This window comes from Felis catus, chromosome B2 (genome assembly GCF_018350175.1).
Source record: "Felis catus isolate Fca126 chromosome B2, F.catus_Fca126_mat1.0, whole genome shotgun sequence".
Taxonomy (NCBI): Eukaryota; Metazoa; Chordata; class Mammalia; order Carnivora; family Felidae; genus Felis; species Felis catus.
In genome coordinates this window covers 115,417,522-115,443,048 of record NC_058372.1, presented here as the reverse complement: position 1 = coordinate 115,443,048, position 25,527 = coordinate 115,417,522, and the positions used below count along the sequence as shown (strand labels likewise).

The 25,527-nt window shown below is 37.4% G+C and overlaps 1 protein-coding gene across 12 annotated transcripts in view; it reads left to right on the top strand.

Moving 5' to 3' along the window:
- The window catches only part of PTPRK (protein tyrosine phosphatase receptor type K), a 561,747-nt gene that overhangs the window by 75,773 nt on the left and 460,447 nt on the right, over positions 1 to 25,527 (top strand). The gene's annotated exons all lie outside the window — the stretch shown is intronic.

Here is a 25,527-nt window from a genome sequence, read left to right as displayed (position 1 = left end):
ATTTCTGTCTAGGTATCTGGTAGCCATCTCTAGGATGAAAAAGTTCTGCCACTCTGAACTGTGTTGGACAAACATGACTGTGTGGTTAATTTTATGTGTCAACCTGACTGAGCTAAGGGTATGTCCAGACAGCTGGTAAAACATTTCTGGGTGTGTCTGTGAGTCTGTTTCCAGCGGAGATTAGCATTTGAATTAGTAGCCTGAGTAGAGAAGTTTGTCCTCACCCATGCTGGTGTGCATCATTCAGTCTTTTGACAGTTACTGGGTGGTGGGTTGTGGAATTCCTTGGTTCTTGTCTTCTTGAAGGCAAGAATTCAGTGAGAGACCTGATAGAGAGTTAAAGCAGTAAAGGGTTTTATGTAGCAAAGGGTAAGTACACTCCAGAGACAGAGGAGAGTCTGATCCGAGGATGGGAGGCAGCCTGCCGAGTTCCTTGTTGTATTCTTTTATGGAGGTTTATTGGGTCTCCTCCCTTCCATCTTGTTTTTATTGCTTCACCCTTGGATCTGCCTTGGTTTTCTCCCCTCCAACCCCTTGTGCAAGTTTGTGTTAGTCATCTTACCATGAGTGCCTAAGCACAACCCATGAAGGGCCCAAACCACAATGCAAATGGCATTATAATGAGATTATTACTATTTTGTTTATCCCCTAGGAATTTTAAGCTCTCCAGCTTCAAATTGTTCAGGAAGAAGGATGCAATTCTAGTTGCAGCTTCAGAAAGGCAACTCAAAGTGCATTTGGTCCCTAGTTGCACACTCCCCACCCCCTCAGCCCCGCGCCCGCCCACACACAGTATTTTGGATTGCTTTCTGATCTTGCAGCTTGGCCCAAAGCCCAACATGTGTTTCAAAATATAAACTTTGGGTTATATATTGTTGATCCACCGAGTCCAGTACGTAGGATCATAAATCAAATTTTCCCTCTCTGAAAATGATAATAGCCTCAGGGTCTCTAGCAGACACAGTTTTTCTTAAGTTTGCATGCTCCAAAGTTGGGGCAGTCTTTGTAGCCTATATCTTCTGTTTATCAGTCTGTGCTAAACCACAAAATGGTTTGGTCTAAGGGAGAAGGAGTGGTGCCCGGGCAGAGAAGGGGTAGTCCCTGGCAGTTTTCCATCTGTTGTCTTTTCTCCCCTTCTGCTCGTGTGTATTTAACTGCTTATTCTAACATGGCCAGAACAGAAAGGCACAGGAAGGACGAATTTGCTATCTACTTGAACTGAGACACCCATCTTCTCCTCCTCTTGGACTTTCAACTCAGACAAGGACTTCCACTGTTGGCCCTCAGGTCTTGGGTCTTAAAATGTAGATTGGGACTTAAATCATTGGCTCCCCTGGTTCTCAGGCCTTTGAAATTCGGACTGAATTTTATCACTGGGTTTCTAGGTTCTCCAGCCTGCAGATAGCAGATTGTGGGACCTCTCAGCCTCTGTAAGTGTATAAGCCAATTCCTATAGTAAGTTCCCTCATAAATATATACGTGCATAGATGTATCATATTATCCGATTGGTTATATAAAGATATATATGTATATTATATTGTATATCCCCGTTGATTCTGTGTCTTTGGAGAACCCTGACTCCTACAACCATCAATAATTATGTTTTTCTCTTCTCCTAAGAGGACTTGCATATCTTTGCCCTTTCTTTAATTATTATTATAGACAATAGAGTGTCAGTAAACTTGTAAAAACCTTTTCTAACTTCCCTGCAAATCCACCCTCGGACTGTGTGATGATGACTGCCAGTGTATGTCAGAGGTTTATTCTGTGCCTGACATTGTGCTAAGTACTTTATGCATATCATCACATTTAAATGGTTTTAATACCTTAGGAGATAGCTACTCTTGCTCTCCCTATGTAATAGGGCAGGAAAGGTAGAGAAATGTGCAGTAATTTGCATCAAATCACATCCTGGAATAAGTGGAGGAGCTGGGATATGAATTTGATTCTGCTCATTCTGGAGTCAGGGCACTTAGAGTGATAGACTTTTTTTTTTAAGGTGGGATATGTTGCTTATGTTTTCAATTTTGGAAGGTGAACTTGTTTCCAAATTCTGAGAATGTCTCACTGTAGCACCTAAGTGGGAATGGTAGTTTCCTACCAGTAGCATTCCTGCTTTCAAGGTCACAGAAGCAGAGAATTGCCACAAAGCTAGAAGGAAATGAGTATATATAATGATAAGAACTTATAATGAGATTTCAAATGAGCAAATATACCCATTTTGGGTTCATTTAATTTTTTCCCATTCACCTTAATAGCATTGCAGTAAAAACTTGCTAATTTAGATCAATTGTGGGCAACACCTGTCTTGAATTAACAAAATCTAAATCGCAACAATAATTTTATAGAAATTGAGTTTTATTATTTTTCTGATATATATATATATATATATATATATATATATATATATATATATATATATATAATTAGCCTATCATTTAGGGGCTGAAAAAAACTAAGCTTCTGAGATACTTACTAGAATAGTTTATTTTACATTAGCACCCTGTCTTCAATCTTGTTTATGCTGTTAATTGGCTTTTGAAATACTTTACCATTTTCTACATAGGGATCAGTTCTTTGCAAAAGGCTTTAATATACAGCACCATGTTTAAGCCTCAGAAAAACCTTTGATTTTCTGACTAATCAATTTGATGTGAAAGGAGAACAGTAAAATGATTTCTTCAAGATAACACAGTTGGTTAGCCAGAACCTGGTCTAGAACTTGTGTCTTTTGGAGCATTTTATTATCATTACCCAAATTACTGTTAGGCATTCCTTTCTGAATATCCTTAAAGGTTTTTAAGTAGCATCTGAACTTAAGTGTTTTCCCTACCCTCCTTCCCCCTCCCCTTCCTTCCTTCCTTCCTTCCTTCCTTCCTTCCTTCCTTCCTTCCATTAATCCAGATTTATGTTTCTGAAATATTCAAAAAATGTGTTTTTCATAAGTAGGTTTTTGGCTTTTTAATTTATTTGGTGGTTATTTCATTAGGTTCTCATTATAGTTCAAATTTAGACTCATTGGATTGAATCATTTCACAATGTGTAGAAATTATTGATTGCATTCAGTTACTGTTTTGTCATTTGAGGTATCTATCAATAATCAACCTGAAATAGTCCCTGTATTTGCTGTGTTTTAAGTTAGGAATAAAGTAGATTCCACTTCTGGCGTTCAATTTTACTTGTATCCAGAACTTGAAAGACTTTAAGTAACATAGCTGGCTTTGGCTGTCTTAAGCAAACAGAAAAATTGATCATAAGGAAGTTGAGGTGCCTAGTTACCAAAGGATGAAAACATGGTGAGTTTCAGGATCAAGTAGAGTCAGGAACTTGACTCTGTCTCATTTCTTTGCCTTCTCTACCTCAAGCATACCCTCTCTTTTCTCCTTCCCCCTTCTGTCCCCACTTACTCTTTCCATCCTCTCCTCCTTTCTGCTTCTTTATGCCTCTTCTCTTCCTTTTCCTCTCTTCTTCTTTCTGTACCTCTTTCTCTCCTTTCTCCTCCCCCCCTTCTTTTTCTATTGTCCCTCTCCTTTCCCCAAGCCCCTACTCCCATCCTCCCATCTCCCTCTCCCTCAAGTACTACTGTTGCATCATATCTTAAAAAGTATAGAACTCGTCTCATATTTAGTTGTGGGAAGATTGACTAGTGGCTGCAAATGGTAAAAGCCCAGTTGTTTCAACCTTACACCTAATGATTTTGTCATTCACTGATGACTATTGCCTTATTTTTTTAAGGGTTGCAAAATGGAGATTTCCTTGTATTGTTCCTTTTTCATATATCATCTAGAGTTATTTTATACAGAAGAACTCTTATCTGCTAGGGCGATTTGGTTACCTTGAAATATAGCTCATTATAGGAAAGTGGGACAATTCTTTGTGTATCAGTTTTCAGCATACTAAGTGAGGTCCTCAGTATGTATTATTACTATTTTTTTGTTCTGTTTTGTTTTTTTCTCGTAGAAATCTCTCCAGATGATTCTTACATGCAGCCAGGGTAGAGAAGCATCAGTCTAGAGCTTGGATATATCCCAAATCACAAAGTTTTATTACTTATAATAAAATCAAGTTTACAAGATAGCTACATGATATATTCTTTTGCCAAACGATCACGGTATATGGATTTAATTCAAAGCTACTTGTGTAGGAGTGTTTTGGAAGGTGCTTGCTTATTTTTGTTAAATTATAAACTAAAGTAAATGAACCATGGAAAAAACTCCAAAGGCAACCTGAAAATAATAATACAATAGCTAACATTTATTCAGGGCTCATTCTGTGTTCAGCTTTGTGCTTAGCCCTTTACGGTCATTGGCTCATTTGAGCCAGTAACACCTAGGAAGTAGATAATCTAATTCTTCAGGCAACAGAGGAGGAACTGGAAGCTGAAATTTACCTACTTGTCTACGATTATGGGATTAGCAAAAGATGTGGCTGGGGCTGAACGGTGCAGACAGTTGGGAGACCCAGATCCTGTGCAGTGGATCTCAATACTCTTCTTCTCTCCCAGAATGGGGCATGGCATGTTTAATTCCAAACCTTTGTGTGGACTTTTTCTACTTTCATTCCGAGGCAAAGAAATGGAATGACTATTTTTAATCTTCAGATTCTGCCGTAGGAAAAGGGACAGATGTGTAGTTGCATGTAATGGTTGGAATTTTGATTAGACCATTATAACTAGCATTTTCCACATGGTTAAAATGTGGTTACTCACTTTTGTGATGTCATTCAGTCATAAAATCTGCAGGTTAGTTATTAGCTCTTTCTTTGTGTCTTAGGAAATAGGTTTCAGGAAGTTAAGTGCTCATTGCCACATCGTGAACTTTGAGCCAGGGCCTCTCTGCAGTCTTTATTCTTACCCACATTATGCTGACTAGGTGGAGGAAGAGTTAATAGGAGTTAAGAGTGGTTTGGAGAGTTGCACATAATCTTCTCCAGAAGCCATTTAAGGTGCTTTCTGAGCCTATACAGGAGACCTACATAGCAATGAACAGCATGGATTTTAGAGAATATGGTCCAATTAACTTTTCCAAAGTTAGGTCTTGGTCATATCTTTGTAGTTTGTTTTCACTTTTTAGTTGCTCTCTGGTGTTGAACAGCAGAGGAATAAGCTGTTGACTAATCACGATCAGCTTAGAATTTTGCTCTGAATTTTCAGTAGGTGTTACATGTTATTTGGAAATGATTTCAGTAAGAGATCTTGCTGTATCTTATTCTTGTGTGGTTTGCCTCATCGTAGATGTAGAATTTTAACTTAAGAAAAGGAAGCTTGTATTTTCTCCAGTAATTAAAACTTGGGTTTTGTAGGTTCAGAATTTTACCTTATCCAAAGTTTTTAAAATCTAAAAGCTCGTATTCATACAGCGAATCCATACAACATTCTTTGGTAGTGAAGATATAATCAATAGCCAGCAACACATTAACTCAGGGAATAAAAAGTGATCTGAAAGTTATACCAAACACACTTGTGTATACTTTAAGTGGAAAGAAATGAGGTCACAGATGGATAGCTTTGTTTATTTAAAGGGTCTTCCCCTTTATAAAGGGACCTTTTATGTGAGATTTAGAAAGTCCAGAAAAATGGAAAGAAGGCCGAGAGAAACAAAAGACACAGGAAATATAATCAGCAGAGATTAATGGTGACACTTGAACTAGTAACAAACATTCTGAACTAGAACAGTGGTGCAGGCTTTGAGAGTGGGTTCAAGCTGCCACATGGCCTGTCCCCAAATAGTCCAGAGATGACTAGGACATTTCCTTGTGAGAGTATAAGCAACTTGAAGGCAAGAATTAAGCATTTTCGTCCTGTATCATGAGGAATAATTCACATGATGCTTGGTATTTTATAGGTTCTCTTTAAGTGTACATAGGGAAAGCATATTTTAATTTTATTAGGGGTTTGGCCAAAATTCTATTGAGAATCATGCTAGAAAGCAGGTAATGAGTCCTTGCTTAAGTTTAGGCCATTGGCTCTCAAACTTTTTTTGGACCAAGGACCCATTTATGATCTGAAAAATTATTGAGAACTTTTCTAAAAGAACTTTTGTTTATGTGGAGTATGTCTATTGATACTTGCCATATAAGAAATTAAAACTGATAAGTTTAAAAAACAGTAACTAACAAATTCATTACATGTAACATAAAACCTATTTTTGTGAGAACCCTCTCCACCCATTGTATTTCCAAAACAAAATATTAAGTGATAAGACTGGCATTTCTCTACATATTTTATAATTCCCTTTAATTTCTAGTTTAATAGAAGACAGCCAAGTTTCTGCATCAGCTTCTGAAATCAATTTCCTGTGATATGTTTTTTTATGGTAAGGAATATGAAAGACGGGAGATGTATTTTAATAGACTTTCCTTTCCAAGTAAGTGTGGATATTCTTCTTTGGTCCTGCACTAAAAATCTACAGATTTTAATTTCCTAGAAGTTAGGAAAAGTTTTCAATGAGGAATTAAAAACTTTATCAAGGAACATTTTGTAGTGGTATTTTTGTACTTTGTGTAGATCTTTTACCCATGCATGATATTATATAACACCATGCATTGGTTAATTGGAAAATATTGGTTCACTAAGTTATGCATATCTTCTAGATGTTGACACATTTCATTATATAATATAGTCAAACAATCATGTTTGTTAATATTAGAAAAAGTTTAAGTACTGGAAAACTGCCAAGGTCAGGATGGTGGCTAAAATTTTCAAGATACTAATTTTCACTTAAAAGTTCAAGTGTTTAAAATTTCAGGAATAGAATTTATTGATTCATCACTTACATATAACACCCAGTCCTCATTGCAACAAATGTCTTCCTTATTGTCCCTCACCCCTTTAGCCCTTCCCCCCACTCAACCCCCCTTCAGAAACCCTCAGTTTGTTCTCTGTATTTAAGAGTCTCTTATGGTTTGTCTCACTCTCTGTTTTTATATTATTTTTGCTTCCCTATGTTCATCTGTTTTGTATCTTAAGTTCTATGTATGAATGAAATCATACAATATTTGTCTTTCTCTGACTGACTTATTTTGCTTATCATAATACAGTCTAGTTCCATCCACATTGTTGCAAATGGCAACATTTCATTCTTTTTGATCGCTGAGTAATATTACACACACACACACACACACACACACCACATCTTCTTTATTCAGTCCAAAAGCTAAAGTTTTATTATTGGCAACAGATACTGTCAGTTATTTTCCTTGAAATGACAGGATCACTTGTTCTTTTTCCCACAAATGTCAGTCATCCCCAATTTTGAGAAGTTTGTCTTCAGTCATTCGTTCAAATAAAAATAGTATTTCATGAAAAGAGTGGCTAGTTCACCTCATATCTCAGTCACATAAGTAAAGTTTCTTGAGACAACTATCCCATTTTATTTTGATTTGCAGCAGAAATGCCTTATGCGTGCCTCCCTTCTTTATCACATAGACTTGTAAAATGGCATGTACTCAGGATTGTGATTTTTAAAATTAGCTAATTATACAGGTTTATCAAAAACTTTTTTTTTTAAGAGTGTGCACATGCATGCATGCATGGGAGGGAGAGGGGAAGGGAGGGAGAGAGTCTTAACCAGTCTCCACACCCAGCAGGGAGTCAGACATGGGCTAGAGATCATGGCCCGGGCTGCAACAAGAATTCGTCGCTCAATTGACTGAGTCACCCAGGTGCCCCAAAGACATTTTTAAGTGAAACTGAATTTTATTTACTATGATTGCATGCCAATAAAGAGTAAAATGACTACTAGTAAAATTTTGTGTCCCTGCTTTGATCCATGCTAGTGGCATCAACAGCTTGACCTACCATTACTTTTGAACCATTAGTGAAAAACATAATACTGTCTTAGTTTGTTATGAAAATAGTTTTAATCTCATGATTCCTAGAAGGGTCTTGTAGAACTCATACTTTGAGTATCATTGGTTTAGGGCAGTGGTTGTCATATACATGTAAAGCAATTGTTCTTCCATGCAAAAAAAAAAAAAAAATCTCTTGGTAAATACTTCTAACAGTGTAATTTCTTCCATGTATTAGAATAAATGGTTTTGTTTAATTGGTTCATTAACAGCTTGAAAAAATTAAATTGCTTTTATAGAGAAGAGGATAATTTGTTTTTAATTTTCAAATAAATTAAGTACAATCATGCCTCACAGTGAATTTCTTAATAGTGATCTCGCTCATTATTATAACTTTGTATGTATCCTTAGAAGCAAGTGTGGTTTGAGCAGGTGATATACTTCTCCACTGTCAAAGTAATAATAATTTCTTAGTTTATAGAGTTCTTGGTTTGATTTTTATGCTTCTGCAGTTCAATATCACACAGTAGGTATATGGGCAAAAATAAATTAAATGTGAATGTGTTTGACCCTTAAGTTGTTGAATTCACATAGGGTCTCTTCTACATATAAGTATTAAATATTGATTCCTAATTTGGTTAACAGTTCATTTAAAAATTACACATTGGGAAAAATAACATTTTTTATCCTGGGAAACAGATTAAATTATGTAACTTTTTCTAGTATTTCCTGGGTTTCCCCTTTTCTTTCTAGTTTCCCCTATGGGGGGAAAAAAAGCAACACTAAACTATTAAATGGAACCATAAGAGAAATGTCCTTCTACCGATAATAATGCCTATAGTACATTTTCCCTTGAAGTTCTACAGGTGTGGTAAGAACTTAAAATGGCTGTGTAGCTTGATACCAAGTACTAAGAGTGATTCAAATAATAAATTCTAATGAAATAATAAAGTTTAGGTATTAGTTATTGTTTTATTTTTTTTTTAATTTTTTTTTCAACGTTTATTTATTTTTGGGACAGAGAGAGACAGAGCATGAACGGGGGAGGGGCAGAGAGAGAGGGAGACACAGAATCGGAAACAGGCTCCAGGCTCTGAGCCATCAGCCCAGAGCCCGACGCGGGGCTCGAACTCACGGACCGTGAGATCGTGACCTGGCTGAAGTCGGACGCTTAACCGACTGCGCCACCCAGGCGCCCCATAGTTATTGTTTTAAATAATGCAAAGTTAAGTAGAAAAAGGAATAAATTGTAAAAAGCGGTTTTAAAGGAGTCCGTTTCAACCATGTACAGTATAAGGTTTTGTGAAGACTGCATGTACATGTTTATTTATTTTTAAAAAATATTTTGAGAGAGTGAAAGGGACGGGGTGGGGAGAGAGGCAGAGAGAGAGGGAGATACAAGATCCCAAGCAGGCTCTGTGGTGTCAGCACAGAGCCCGACATGGGGCTCGAACTCAAGAACCTTGAGATCATGACCTGAGCCAAAATCAAAAGTCGGATGCTCAACTGACTGAGCCACCCCAGGCACCCCTGCATGTTTATGTTTAAAAATTACCTTGCAAAACACATTTTGTAAAACTGAGATGGCCTAAGAAATATGCAAGAGATCAATGTGATCTTTGCCGCTTAGACAAAGCAAAATATTTTGTTAGGGGGCCACTTTTAAAGGTTGTGCATGGGGTGCCTGTGTGGCTCAGTCAGTTGAGTGACCGACTTTGGCTCAGGTCATGATTTCATGGTTTGTGGGTTTGAGCCCCACATCGGGCTCTGTGCTGACAGCTCAGAGCCTGGAGCCTGCTTCTGATTCTGTGTCTCCCTCTCTCTGCCCCTCCCCCACTCATGCTCTGTCTCTGTCTCAGAAATAAATAAACATTAAGAAAAAAATTTAAAAAAATAAATAAAGGTTGTGCTTGGTTAATATGTTCTGCACTAGGTTTTTGATTAAAATTTAATTTGTAAATGATATTTGTAATTTTTGGCCCCATCCCATTCCAGACATAAAAGGTAAACAAACAAACAAAAAAAGTTCTGATTCCCGATGACAAAGAGCTAGCATCATAAAGAACTGCATATATAAATAATGACTTCTAATACTTGTTTAGTGCCTCATATATACCATGCCCTGTGCTGGATACTAAAGATAAAGGAGGAATAAGATAAGATCTTTATAGTTTAACAGAGGGAGACAGTGGAGAATGTAAGTGAGGAAAAAGTGTTATGAGATCTATAATAGGAATATGCACAGGGGACTCAATAAGAATTTAATTTTATGGAGAAAGGAATATGTGAAATGAAAAGACCAGAAGAGTCTCTGTAGAACATGTGGCCAACTGGAATTAGATATACTCTGATAACTTAATAATTACAAGTAGCACTCATTTATTGATTCTCTAGGACTCTAGAACTAAGGTTATAAAAAAGTTCTTCATTTAGCCCACATGTTTTCATTTTTTTATTTTTCTTTTTTTAAATATAATTTATTGTCAAATTGGCTTACATACAACACCAAGTGCTCATCCCAAGTGCCCTCCTCAATGCCCATCACCTATTTTCCCCTCTTCCCCCCACCATCCACCCTCAGTTTGTTCTCTGTATTTAAGAGTCTCTTGTGGTTTGCCTCCCTTCCTCTCTGTTTCTAACTACTTTTTCCCCCTTTCTTTCCCCCATAGACATCTGTTAAGTTTCTCAAGGTCCACATATGAGTGAAAACATTTGATATCTGTCCTTCTCTGACTTATTTCACTCAGCATAATACCTTCCACTTCCATCCACGTTGCTGCAAATGGAATGATTTCATTCTTTCTCATTGCCAGGTAGTATTCCAACCACATCTTCTTTATCCATTCATCAGCTGATGGATGTTTACAGGCCACACATTTTTATAAAGCATCTATAGCACCTATTATGTGGCAGGCCCTGGTGATGCTGTCATGAATGGATGGTCCTTATCACTGACTGGGCTACAGTCTAGTGGGAGAGTCACATAATTTCACTCTAATTTAGTACATGCCCCAAAAGTGAAACACACAAAGGGGCATCTAACATGGCCAGTGGCCGGTCCCTTCACCAAGACATTTATGTTTGTCCCAGTGTGAAGAAGGATGCTTTCTGAGTCATGGAATATTTTTTGATGTACTTGGTACCAATGTTTTTAAATAAAAAGAGGCCTTTGTTTTTGTGCTGTATGTATTTCTTATCATTAAGGAGCATGGTCTTGATTCTACATGCTTGAAAGTGGTCAAGGTTTTCCCATTACTGTCAAGCACCCGTAACAGGTTAAGTGTAGTTCACACCCTTGTCCCATCACTAATTAGCTATTAGTCTCTTGAATCAGTTATGTAAGTCCTCTAAACTGTACTTTCTTAAAATAGTGGCTAATGCCTGGGGTGTTGGTGAGCATTTAATGAGACAATCTATGTAAGGTGCTTCGTATGGTGACTGCCACTTGGTAGATGCTTGTTATATGTTAGTTATTATTATTTTGTCTTAAACAAAGTGCTTTAATAAACCATATAGCAGTCCTCAAAATAATTCCAAAATAGAATTCTTTCTTATTTCATAGGTTAGCTGGAAATCTTGGCATTTGCGGCCTTACACTGCCAACCAAGAGAAGCATGCCTGCTCAAACCAGTGTTGGTAACGACTTCATAGAGAGTAATGCTCTCCAACTCTTTCCTATTAAAGTGGGATAATAAATATTTTCTAATCCCTCACTGTGTACAAAGCAGTCTGCTAAGTATTCTAGAGATAAGAAATTTGAAACTGAAAATATTTTTGTCCTAAAGTGGCTTACAGTTGATCATGATGAATAAGATAAATATTTAAATAGCCATGCATAGAACGTATAGTAAAACGAAAACAAAACCAAAAACCAATAACAACAACAACAACAACAACAACAAAAAAGGATCAAGTATTACTTAGCTTTGACTCCATTAAGCTTTAGATTTTCTGAAGGGTAAAAAACATAAGATTGCAGTTGTTAGAAAGGCCTTTGTTAAAAAGATGTTTTGAGCATTTCCCCCTACTGTTTTCCTTAGTTTTATTTGCAAGCTGGAGCAGGTATTAAAGATGAAGTGTTCTGGTGGGAGCGGTAGCCCGGAGCGCTTGAAGCATTGCTAATTTCAAACCTTGTAATTTAGTTAAATTGAAACATAACTGCATTTAGATGAATGGGCCGCCAGTTTTCCTTCCCAGAGCAAACATGCCAACCTTTCATTACTTCTTGTCTGTGCTACGGCTTCTGTGCTATTCAGATCAGCTTGTTTACACATAATTGACTTGTTACGCTGGTGCAGATTTTTTATTTTGAAAAAGGAACTTCAAAAAAAAAATTAGGGAGGCTTTGCATGGCGTACTGCATCAATCATTTTACATTTTGAAGTGAGAATGAGGAAGTGATTCCAGGTAACTTGGTGTTCCCGTGGAAGGTGGTTTGCACTTGGCTCACGCTTTTACAAACCTGCGAGTAAGTGACACAGTAGGTCTGATTACAAATACAGTTTATCTTCATTTGGAATCCGTGACTTCTATTAAATTTAATTACTTCCCCCGTGGCTTCTATTAAATTTAATTAATTTCCCCTGCAGCTGGCATAGTGGAGGTGCTGCTGCTAAATGAAGGTGATTGCTAATTGAGGGAGTTTTCTGAAAGAGGTTTTACCCTTTCTCTTGTTTATCTGGAAATCGCTTATCCAGCCAGACATCTCAAAACATTACTGAGAAGTTGTAGGTTGCAAAGTCATACGTGAGTTCGTCACCGTTACTTCTAGAAATTTGCAGGTTTTTTTTTTTTTTTTTTTTTTTTTTTTTCCCTTTTAGGTCTGATCCTTCAGTTAGCTGGTCTTTTTGGTGGGAGGCCAGCCTAGGATTGTCAGCAAAGAAAACTGGCCCAGTCTTAACCTAGACAAGATGGAACGTGTTAAGCCTGTCTACACATGGAGGTTTCTGGCAACTGTACCGAGGTTAATTGGTGCTCCGTTTCAGAAACACAGAGAAGGAGAGGCAAAGAATTGGCATTGTGAATGAGCAATGTATTATTCATCCAACAATCATTATCTGGGGTGGGGGGGGGCCCTCTCAAATTAGAATTAGCAATCTTATTGTTAATGTAGTTTTTCTTACTGGGGCCATACAACTGTAGTGATAATATAAATGTCAGTATACATTCCTAAGACAAAACTAAAACTTTCAAAGCACTTTAAAAAATCAAGATATAAAAACGTTGTACACCTATTGCCAGTGTTTTGTTTTTTCATCTTGGTCACACGTTAATGTAGGGGAAAGCAAAACTTTTCCTTTTTTCCCTTCTAGGTTCTTGGCTAGTTTAATGATTCAGTTGACACAACACAGATTAACAGGAGAAAAGCAATTTAATTAGTACGAACGAGAGTTCAGAGAAATAGGAGTCTCAAAGAAATGACCAAAGCAGTCAGCTTTTATATCTTTGCAAACAAAGAAACAATAAATTTGTGAATAACTGTCAAGCAAAGTGATTTAGGCTTGGGGTACTAAATTAGTAAAGAAGTAACAAGGTTTGGGGGCGCCTGGGTGGCTTAAGTGTCCGACTCTTGGTTTTGGCTCAGGTCATGCTATCACGGTTCATGAGTTCGAGCCCCATATCGGACTGTGCACTGACCGCTGCGGAGCCTGCTTGGGATTCTCTGTCTCCCTCTCTCTCTGCCTCTTCCCTGCTGTCTGTCTCTCTGTCTCTCAAAAATAAATAACTGCATATTTTAAAAGAAGAAGAAGAAGAAGAAGAAGAAGAAGAAGAAGAAGAAGAAGAAGAAGAAGAAACAACAAGGGTTGTTTATATAGCCTTCCTGGCCTCAAATTCCTGATCTCTGGCAATAAGGATGCCTTTTACTCTCCAGGTGCAGGGAGGGTACTTTCACATGAGGAATTTATTTTCTGCTTTAAAGGGGGATAGAGGTGGGTCTGATGTTCTTGCAGTGGCTGTTTCTTTAGTAACATTAATTCAAAATAATCAGTATGCCACAGTGGCATATTTTGGTGTGACCTTTCCATCATTAGGAAGAAAAAAGTGTATACCATAAGTAGATGTACAGTCATTCAATGCATTTTTATTTTCAGCCTTTTCATTTATAATAGAAAGGAATTTTCATTTTTGAGCCTCAGTATGTGCCAGGTATTATGTACACATTATGCACACACACATCGTATATATATTTATAAATTTTCCTAGCAGTCCAGTGATGTATTCTTTACGCAGACATAACCAAAACGCAAGCTCTTGTCTTTTCTCTCAGTAATTACTTACCTATTTAAGTCATACGTGAAAATCCTGGTTTTGGGGAAAATTGTTTTTCTTTGAATGGACTATATATACTCTTTTGATAGCACACTCCTTAAAAAGCCACTTCCCTTGTTTTTCCCAATATCATTCTGTTTTTTCTCCTACCTTTCTGGCCACCTCTGCTTAGATCAAACCTGAAAGTCATTATTTTTTCAACTTTTCATTTTTGGTTTCAAGTCCTTGGTGCTTTTTTGTGGTCCTCTTCTCTTTTTTATTCTGTACTCTCTCCTTGATTGTTTTATCTAATCTCATAGCTGCCAGTACCACCTATAAACCTTTTAATACTTCTAAATTTATAACTCAAGTCCTGATCTCTCTTCTGAGCTGTTAAAGAAAACCAGAGCTGGACAACATTTAAAGCGGTAACAACAGATTTTATTCAGCAACTACTGTAGAAGGGAAAGCCAGTCCTCAGTATAGAACTGGTCTCAATTACTAATTAAGTGTGGACAAGTGGTTATTCGTAGCCAAGGAGGAGCGTGTGTGTTAGTGGATAGAAGATCCCTAAGAGGAAATCTCAGGATTAGTAAGGGGGGTTCTGGTTGAACCTACTTGACAGGATTCTTGTTGAAGGCAGGTAGGGGGCTGAGATATCACCAAGGAGGGTAATGGGAGATGAGGGGTTTGAGCAGATATTGAGGGTGATGAGATTTTGAGGGTGAGAATTCTGACTAAACTGACTAAGCAGGGTTTTTGCTAAAATTGGGCTATGCAGATCTGGTAAACTCGTGGCTGAGTGGAGACTAGGGCTTAGAGCAGCCTGTCTAAATTTTGGGCAAGGAGGTAATCTTTCTCAAGACCCTGGGTCTTCCTTTCACTCCTTCCATATCTCCATTTGGTTATTTACTAGGCAAACTGAAATAGTCAAATTCTTGTACAAGTCTGTGTTTTCCTTCTCCAGCTCTCCCTGCTAGTCTTGCCTCAGTGGCTACCCTCACAAGCCTGGGAGTCCTTCTTATTCCAACCCTCTCCTTGTTAAGCTCCCTTTACTCCGTTATCAGATTTTTCTCCTTTCTTACATTTACCCAACTTCGCCATTTTAGTCTATGCCTCCTGGACTACTGGATTTGCTCTGTAATTCACTTAGAGTTCCCTAAAGTCCATTCTTCATTGAGCATATGTCTGAATTGTAATTATGATCATATTATTTTTCTCTTCCCCTACTTCTCTGCCTCCCTTCCCTCCTCCTTTATCCCTCTATTCTCTCTGCTCCTCCTGCCCCTCCTCCCATCCCCTTCTCCAGGTGGTTGTCACATGCAATGAGGAAGACTTACATGTTTTAGTATACTGTGGTGCTTAATGTGATGTGGTGTAGGGCTAGAAGGCTTAATGACTGAACTTATTTAAAGACCATGTACAGATTACCTGTTTTTTTTTTTTTTTGTTGTTGTTGTTAAGAATGACCAGAATGTTTCTGCTGCCACCATTTTAAAGAAATTAATCTCTTCCCTTTTTTTCTTCTTTGTGAAATGTAGCTTCTCTTGCTATTACTATATTATTATAACTTAATTTGCCAGCTTCCTTTTAAACTTGCAACTTCTGAAGTTCTTGGCTTTATAATTCTGCTAAAAATATACATATATGTGTTATTCACCATTGCTCTCAGAATTTGAATTGCTTTTACAATGCATCTTGATTTTTTTTCTTAGTCATTAAGTTTCCTGGTCATTACTTAACTAATACTGTATTAATGTACTGGCTACACTGATTAGAGCCATGAAAAAGCAAGAGTCAATTAATGAATAAATTAGAGCTGTTTCCTTAACCCTTTATGTGCCTGTGACTGTCCTCAGTTGTTTTGCTCAGGACATAGTGGAGACTGCCTCACCATTTTTGTACACTTTCAGTTTGAATATATTTTCCCCCATGTATAGAGACATACTCTTAATTCTTTAGAATCTTATCACCGTGTGGGAGAAATGACACAGGTAATTGGTAGGGTACAAGTATCTGGGTTTAGAAACAAACCCAATTTTATGGACACTGGTGGCTTCGTTTCCTGCAAAGGAGAGGCTTATGGGTAACTATGAGGTTGTGGGTGGGAGGCCAAGGGGCTTGTTTTGAAGCTGCATTCGATAGAAAGCAAATGGTTATTTACTTGAAATGTAGTTTACTTGAGGTGATTTTGGGGACCTGAGAAAAGCAGGGGTGGGCTGTGAGACCATATATCCTCAGTGCGTTTTGGCCCCACCTAATGCTGGAAGAAAGGAAGAGAATACAGACAGAGGTAAAATAATGAAAGCACGAACTCCGAAGAGGCTATCGTACAAAAGGGAGTAGGCAACGTGCAGAAAAATGAGATGACTATGGTGGTAGGGCTAGAAGGATTTTTTTTCTGGCAGAGTAAAAGATAATTCAGTAAGGATTGTCCACCTGCTTAGTTTATTTATGGCTCCCGAACTAACTTTTGCATATTTAAACTTTATAAAGCTGCATCTCTATTCAGAATTGTAAATAGTATTATGAATTATTTTCAGGACACATCCACCCAGTACTCATCTTTGCCGATTGTTTTTGATACTTATTCAGATATTGATTCAGTACTTGATGTCAATCTTTGATGACTTGTTGGTCGGTCTGGGTTTGGAAATCTGATTACTCTGAAGGGTTATGCTTGTTCTTTAGCAGTGAGACTTACTGCAGCTACTGAATGTTGGTGCTGGGCTGACGTTTCTTCTGAACTGTGTTTCTTAGGCTCTCTCTTCTGATGGCTTCTCTTTAGGGTGATGGTGCAGACTATTTGTGCTTTCCTAACCTTTCTTATTACTGTAATAGTGAATAACACCAACTGCCTAGTTTGCCTGTGTAACCTCCCTGGACATATCTGCTTAAATTACTAATTTTATGATTAACCTCTCGGGAGATCAGTTTTAGTGAATCTATGTTTTTTAATCCTTTTTTTGAAACTGTTATACCTTTACTGTTATGTCTTTATTCATGGAAGATAAACGTGTTTGATCCTCAGCTTACACTAATTAATGCTTTACTCGGTTGCCGAGAGGAGAAACATAGGCCTTAATTGAAGGGAGCGAGGGCTGGTCTTTGGGAGAGGAGCCTTGAGTGGGAGCTGCGGTCCTCACTGGCATGAGAACAAATGCTTTTTTTTTTTTCTGATTCGTGTAATTTTCTAATCTTTGGTTTTCTTATTCATAAAAGAGCACTTCACAACACTTACACCAGGCTGACCTAGGTCTCTGTTGCCGAAATCTGCCCAATAATATGTTCTACTGGCACTGCCTAAAGTTTTCATTTCACATTTTCATATTTTTCTGAAATAGTACCACTTAGGGACTCATTTCAGTGATTAATTCTCCTTAAAAAAACATCAAATACCTTTCAGGGTCTTAAGTGCCTACCCCAAATTCATAATGTAGGTAGTATGTGAACAAACTATTTAGTGAAAAGGAAACACAAACCTTTAAACAGATGAAGAGATGCTCAATTACCTTATAATACAAAAATGCAAATTAAAATTGCAGAGAAATGCTATTTGCTCACCTATCTGATTGGCAAATATCCAGAAATTTGACAACACTCTCTGTTAGCAAATGTTTTGGAAGCAGGCATTTTCTTACATGCTGTTGCTTGGTGTGTAAAATAAAATTCACACCATAGAGGGTAATTCAGCAGTGGCCATCAAATGTAGACGGGTAATATCCAATAACACCTCTCCTGGGAGTTTATTCAAAATATCTATATACAATGTGTTCATTGCATTTTTTGTTTTCAATAGCAAAAGATTGAAAAGCCACAAAATGTCCACCAATAGGGAGCTACTTAAATCAATTTTAGTCCATTTATATAGTGGAATACTCTCCAGCAGTTGGGAAAAAAAAAAAAAAAAGAATCCTTTATGTACTAGTATAAAAAGATCTTCAAGAGATTTCATTAAAGATAGAAAAAAAGGTGCCCAATAGTGTACACAGTGTGCTAGCTTTTCTAATAAATAGGAGAGAAAATAAAGTATATTCCTACTTGTCTGTATTCATGTATACATACATCTTAAGAAATTTAGGAAGGATCCACAAAATGTAGTATTGGTAGAAGGGGGAATTTTTACTGTGTTCCTTTTATTTATTTATTTTTTAATTTGTGAAATATGCAAATACATTATCTATTGAAAATTAAATTTAAAAACTATACTTAGTGGGAGATAATGACATTGTTTCCTTCTTAATAGTCATCTGAAATCTGCCTCCCTGGGCTGGGGTTGGGGTTTGGGGTGGGGTTGATTGGAAAGGAAGGAGGATCTGAACAATTGTAGGGCATTAAATCCTCAGGTGAGGCAGGATGCATCCACACCCAACAACATAGACATCTTGAAGCCCTTCAGAGATTTCAAAATTTGGTAGTAGGAGCTTGGCAAAAAATTTGGAGGTAAAAGGATGCCAAAGGCTAATTTAAACTACTATGAAATTTTGCCTACAGCCAACTAACTCCAAGCAAAGCAAATAGCTAGGATGGGGACATTCCTCCAGTTCCATTTTCCTGCTTCTTATTTGAATCAGAATTTAAATCAGATTCCGAAGCAGAATTTAAAGTAATGCTTTGTATGAACGTTCAGGGTTGAGGTATATTACAGGCCAAATATATTTAATTATCCACTCTGGGAACCTTACTAATGTTTAGAAGTCTGTATCTGATTGCAACTGAGTTTTCATTTTCAACAAACTAATTCTCAAACATTTGGAAGACTAATTAGGAACAGCATGTAATCATTTGCAGGGTTATAGACCCTGTCATTCATTGTGGACTTTACTCCTTGGTATTTGGCCTGTTTTCTCAGTACTTTCTCTTTACCCTAGAGGATAGATTTTACAATTTTGAAATTAGAGCAGAAATCATGAATATAGTATGTTAAAGGAGGTTCTATTATCATAAACCTACTGTGATTGTTTCACAATTGAATTAGCCTTTGTACTAATGCTGATTGTTTCACATTGTATCAGTGTGAATAGTTTTCACTTTTCTTTTTTTTTTTTTTAATTTTTTTTTTTTCAACGTTTATTTATTTTTGGGACAGAGAGAGACAGAGCATGAACGGGGGAGGGGCAGAGAGAGAGGGAGACACAGAATCGGAAACAGGCTCCAGGCTCTGAGCCATCAGCCCAGAGCCTGACGCGGGGCTCGAACTCCCGGACCGCGAGATCGTGACCTGGCTGAAGTCGGACGCATAACCGACTGCGCCACCCAGGCGCCCCAGTTTTCACTTTTCTTAATTAAGTCTTTTAATAAAAAATATATTGACCACTTGACACACACCAAAATTTAATGTCTCTGGGAATTCACTGGTGAATTACACAAAATTTCTGCCTTCGTTTAATTTGTGGTCTTATAGATAAAGGTATTACTTATTTTGTTTATTCATAGCCCCACCCCCACACCCTTTGATGCTTTCAATGTAAAATATTTCAAAGAAGGAGAAAGATGTATAATTGTTCAAGTTTTGTTTCTCTCCTAAGCATTCAATTCCCATTTAGCAAATAACTTTATTATAATTTATTAGAATCTTGATCTCTTAAGAAAGTTATTCATTTTTTAAAGTAATTCTTGATTGCTATGCAGTATTTTGTAAGCAAAACTCAGTGTGCCCCTAGTATTAGAAATATACCATGGTATAATGGAAACAACATAGAATTTGGAAGTCTGATTGGAATACTAATTCCTTACAATAATTAAATGGCCATATTTAAGTTACTTTTTCTTTGAACTTCATTTTCAATGGAAAAGCCCAGAGTTGATGCAAAAGTTGGAGATACACCTCTAACGTGTCAGGCATACAGTAGGAGCTCTGTGAATGCTAGCCAGTATTGGGTGATGTGCTCTAGTTTCAGTCTCGGAGCATTAACTCTGTTTTAAGGCTTTTCTCAGGCTAACTTAGCCTGAGACTTAGGACACTTTTTAGCCTTCTCTCAGCATAACTTGGCACTTGGGGCAGCCATGGTTAACTCTTCTTATCTCTTTGTAAGTTGATAAAGCGTTGCAACCGAGGTGGGCAACAGCTCTTTGATTTGATCCCCAAATCAAAGGAGGTAAGATGAAGGCAGGTGAAAAGAGCTAGAAGTAGTTAGTTGGACAGAAGTAGAGATAAATGCTGAATGGCTCTCTCTCTCCATTCCCCCTGCCTGTGGCGAGCAGCCAGCTGTTTCCTTAATTCAAACTTCTCTGTGCCCTGGCAGTGATAAAACACATCCTTCTTAGAGAAATCCCCACTGGCAATTGCCATTTCAAAGAAAGTTCGAGTAGAAGAATTATTATGGTTTAGAGTGTTAATGTGTAAGAGTAGGTAGAGTGAAGAGCCAGGAATTGGCATCCATTTAAAAGTGGCATGCCAAATCTTCATTTACTTTTCCACTCCTGAGCAGAGTGGAAGTGTTAGTGAGGGTCACCCACAGACAAGACTCTCTTTCGAAATCCCTGTAATGTGAAGTGTCAATAAAGCAATCAGGGGACCCTAACATCTACTCCACTGAACCCTGCGTTTCTAGGAATAGCGCCACCTTCTGGCCAATAGTGGGAGCTGTCTGTTTCAAGTTCAGCTCCTTTGCTCTCATGTCACCTGTGCTATATATCCTTGTGGCCCTACTCCCTACCCAGGAAGGATCTGAACTGCCTATACTGTTACTTTTGGATGTGCCTTCATTATTTCTCCACCTGCTGCTCACTTAATTTTATCTCATTACATTTCTTTCTAGCAAAATTTATTTCCATTTTTTCTCTCTTCTCACTTTTGGCTAGCTAAATTTTGGGAAAATGTTTCACAGAAGCAATAAAGCATGATGTTAAGGCTATGGAGTCTTACTAATGGGCATTAATTCACTTCCTACCCAGCGATCTTGGGCAAGTCAGCTTGTACTCTGTGCTTTTGCTATCTATAAAATGGGGGAAATAATACCTACCTTTCAGGGTTGTTTTGAGGCTAAACTAAAATAATGTATGTGAAGCTCTCAGCTTATCATTTTATGTGAAAAAGTTAACTCAGTGATGTTAGCTTTTATTATTTAGCTGCCACTGTGCCCTTTCATTTATGTTCCATAAATAATCTCAATTGATGAAATTAGTGTCAGTATATACTCAAAGCATGGAAAAGAAAAGGTGTTTTAGAGAAAGTAGCTTTACATCAATTTCTAAAGTGAACATAAAATGTCAAAAGTTGTCTTCAGAAACTTCATATATCTCTAAATATTCCTCCTCCACAAATTTTCAGGTTTGCTTTTCTTTAAGCTCCAGCAGGTGACATATATTTTAAAGGATTCCTTCAGTTGGATTTGGGTGTTTTAATTGCTGATGCTACTACTTTGTCATTTTCCAGTGTAAATGCAGAATTTTGAAACTGTCTTTTAAAATTGGATTTAAACTACCTGCCAAGTTTTAGAAGGCTATCTTGAGAAACAAATCATTGTTTTAAATACTATTTTGGAAAAATGTTGGTTGAGAGTCCAACCACCCAAGAAAATTCAACAACTCACAAATTATCTTTTTGTTTACCTTATTTGTTCATTTACCTGTGATTCTCCAAAACTTCTAGGAAGTATAAATTTTGCTTTTTATATTGTCTTTTCTCCCCTCCCCCCACTTTGGCAAGCCAAGTAGTTGGATTCTTTTCCTAAATTACAGTCTGAATGCCAAAATGTTTCTGGTGTGGTTTCTTCGAGAGCTCAGTTTTTACTAGAAGACTTTTGATGACTAGAAAATAGGTTGTTTTGATTACAATTTCTGAGGACTGGCTCTTCTGAAAATTTTTGTCCAGCTTCACATAGTGGCCAAGCTATTGTGATACTAGAGGGGTTTACTTCTTCACAAGCAATCGTGATTGCTGTCCTGACCTTTTTCCGTCAGGTTTTTGTGATTTGTCTCTTAAGAGTAGGCTCTAATGATTGTTTGGATCAGCATTTCTCTTCACGTAACAGTTGGGGAACTACTTTAAAACCACCCACTAGCAAGATAGGAAACTATCATTTTCTTCTACTTTCATCAACTGACCCAGGTTGTGTTGTGTAACTATTGGTCTTTGCCCAACTTCTCCTAGTTGTGGTAGTAAATGCAGACCTAAATCATTGGCTAGTTATGTTGAGATCAATTCCACATTAAAAAAAAAAAAAAGTTAAAACTTAAAAAAAAAATCCCACTAAACTATTAGTGTTAGTTGTACAATATCCCTCCAGTCAAATCCTTTCAGCCTCAAAAGACCGACTAATTTAGGGGAAGCTATTTGCGGCTCGTAATATTGACACTATCAAGATGACCATTGTAAACTAAGCTTTTAGAAATTTTAAGCTTTGAAATGGTTTAAGCAACTATAGAACCTATTTGGGAGAATCCCCACCCTAGGCATTTTCTTGATTTTTATGATAAAGACAGAGAAGACTGGCAAGGTTTGCCCATGAGGAATATTTAAACTCCTTTCTTGAAGTGAAATCATACTATTTTTTTCAAGGTCATTTTGGAATGGGCCAGCATAAGAGAGATTCCAGCAGTTTGGATTTAGTGTTTTTGCTCTTGTTTTAAATTAGTTTACATTTGTTGAGTCTTGAAGTGCCAGTCATGTTCCCTATGCAAGATCTCATTTAAACTTTTATATATTTATGGCAAGTGCTCTGCCTGACTCCTACAGCAGGTAATAAACTGAGATCTCAGGAGGTTAAGAATAAACTAAGATCTCAGGAGGTTAAGAAGTTCGCTCAGGGTCACAGAGCTAGCAGGTAGTGGATCTCCTCTGCTATGGCTCACAACTATGTCCTGCCACCCTCTGTATTGTGCATCTCTCCAAAAAAGATGGAAGGGCACTAAGAAGTATTTAGTTAGCTTTAGTATGTGTTGTTTTGAAACTGAGTAAAAAGGCTTATTAAGGGAAGCCCTATATGCCTTCTTTATCCACAGCTGGCTTCCTCAGGTGAAAAAGCCACAATCGTGCTCAGAGACTTGTGGTTTTTAGTATATCCACCAGCCGCCTTAGAGGGGTTGTGAGTTGTCCCAAAGACAAGATAATATTGCTGCTTTAATTTATGTCGGTTGTTTTATAGGCTAGTTTGTCATCTTCCTGTAGGAGTAATTTTACCCACGTAAAATTCCCAGTTCCCAGACTGTTGTCTACATGGATAAAAAGGAGGTCTATCAGTCATGACTGGCTAACGATGCTTAGGGTCAAGTATCTAATCTAAGATTGCCTAGCAGATCTCTGACTTGGGACCTGGGTGGCTTTATAGAAAACCTCTTAGAAGAAAGATCTCCTTCTGTCTTCTTTGGTATGGGTTTTGCATTGTGTTCCTATGACTTTTATCTGCTGTGCTCAAGTGATTTCTTTATATTTACTCAAAAGAGGATAAAAGTACTTAGAAATATCTAAAAAAAAAAAAAAGCTATTAAAATGCTGTAGAAATAAGACATAAAAGAAGATATTTAAAGTGATATTAAAATCAGGGTGAAATATAGTTACAAAGCCAGAAAACAATGAAATGGATACACTTGGATTAGGAAAGAAAACTTAAAATAACAAGATAAATAACAAGAGTTTATCGTAAAAATATGAAAGTTAAAATTGAATAGTTACATTGAGTCACGTGTATGTGTGTAATTGTGAACACAACATTGGTTTAGACTAATCTCATGCTTTATGCTTTTGGTTAAATGACTCAGTTGAGCTCTTTGTGAAAATATTAGTTAGAAGATCTTGAATTGATGGCCTACTTGACATAGTTTGATTTTGGGAGTAACATTGGGACATAGACATATTTTTGTATTGTTCAGATGAGAGCTGATAATCTTAGCAATTTGTAATGGGGTGTGAATGGTTCTACAGTGTTATATAGTATGCATGTTAAATTGTTAGGGCCCATTGGTCAAGAACAATAAATGGACAGAGTTCTAGAGTAAGAACCTGCATTTGTTTAGCTGTATCTCGAAGAATTGCTCTCAGTTGTATTATTCAATTTGTGAATGTACCAAAGATGCACTTTGATTTTATATATTATAGTAGGTAATAGGTAAAGGTGTATTTATATCAGATTATTTTTTAATAAATGAAATCCTGTTTAAATCCAGAGTATTCATACAATAACGAGTTATCACAATGTATTAATTCGGAAGTGAGGAAGAATGTTTATTTTTCTGTGGGATTTTTGAATTTCTGTTTGAGGTTTTAAAACCAAAATCCTTTCAAAACGGTAGTTATATAGGTGGTGATCTGTGGTGGTTTATGACAATTCTAATAAATTGTATTAAATGAAACTGTAAGGAGCTATGTTGTCAACAGTGTTTCTCTCCTATCCCTTCCCACCTGTCCCCTTCCCTCCCCTCCCTCCTCTCTCCTTCCCTCCCCTTCCCTCCCCTCCCTCCTCTCTCCTTCCCTCCCCTTCCCTCCCCTCCCTCCTCTCTCCTTCCCTCCCCTTCCCTCCCCTCCGTTCCCCTCCTATTCCCTTCCCTTCCCTTCCCTCCCCTTCCCTTCCCTTCCCTTCCCTTCCCTTCCCTTCCCTTCCCTTCCCTTCCCTTCCCTTCCCTTCCCTTCCCTTCCCTTCCCTTCCCTTCCCTTTCTGCCTTACCTGCCTTACCCGCCTTCCTTCTGGTCCTCCTTCCTTCCTTGCAGTATCAGAGGTAAGGAAGTAAATATCTTTCTACAAGGGGTAGGAGTGGAGAATAGTCAATTTTTTTTCATGAAAATGTCAGGGTACCATGATAGCTACACCCCATCCTTAGGCCAAGTCTTACTCATTTGGGTATTTCTCCTGGCTTTAGAAGGAAATAGTTTACTGTTAGAGATCTGTGATTTAAAAGGAGATCTCCTGTTAAGCTTTAGTTTGTTCTATGTTCCTAAATGAGGTTTTATAAGAGACTGTTGCTTCATTAAAAAAGAAAGAAAAACAAGCAATTAGATCCACTAGAGTGCTAGACTGTTTGATGGTTTAACATGAACATGTCTTGAGCTTCATAATGAGGATGCCCTAAATGAAATGGCATTTCATTTCGGTTGATACACTCTTGGCATTATTTGTAGCATCTGATAAATTTTAAAGCGTATTTAAGAAACTGATTTCATTCTAACATCAGCTATGACCTAGTTGAGCTGGAGGGATTGGAATCTGGTGTCTTCATTATTTAATAAATAAAACATTTTTCAGAATGCTTAGCTTACCAAGATAGCTTGTATTATTTTTCAAAATATATTTTAGATATAATAGACACTTGTGTTTTCAGATTGCATGTTTATTTAGCATTTATGAAGAACTTTGGAGAGCATTACCAACAATATAAGGTATGTCCATTTGCACAGTAATTAAGAATATTTAAAAGGTTACTGTGCTGATTGATATTTTTATGTGGTATTGTGGGAAAGGCATTCGGGAAGGAGTTCATAGTATATACTTGCTCTTCCTGGAAGATACCATGTATATTTCCATCTCCAGACTTTTGTTTAGGCATATGTGGTAC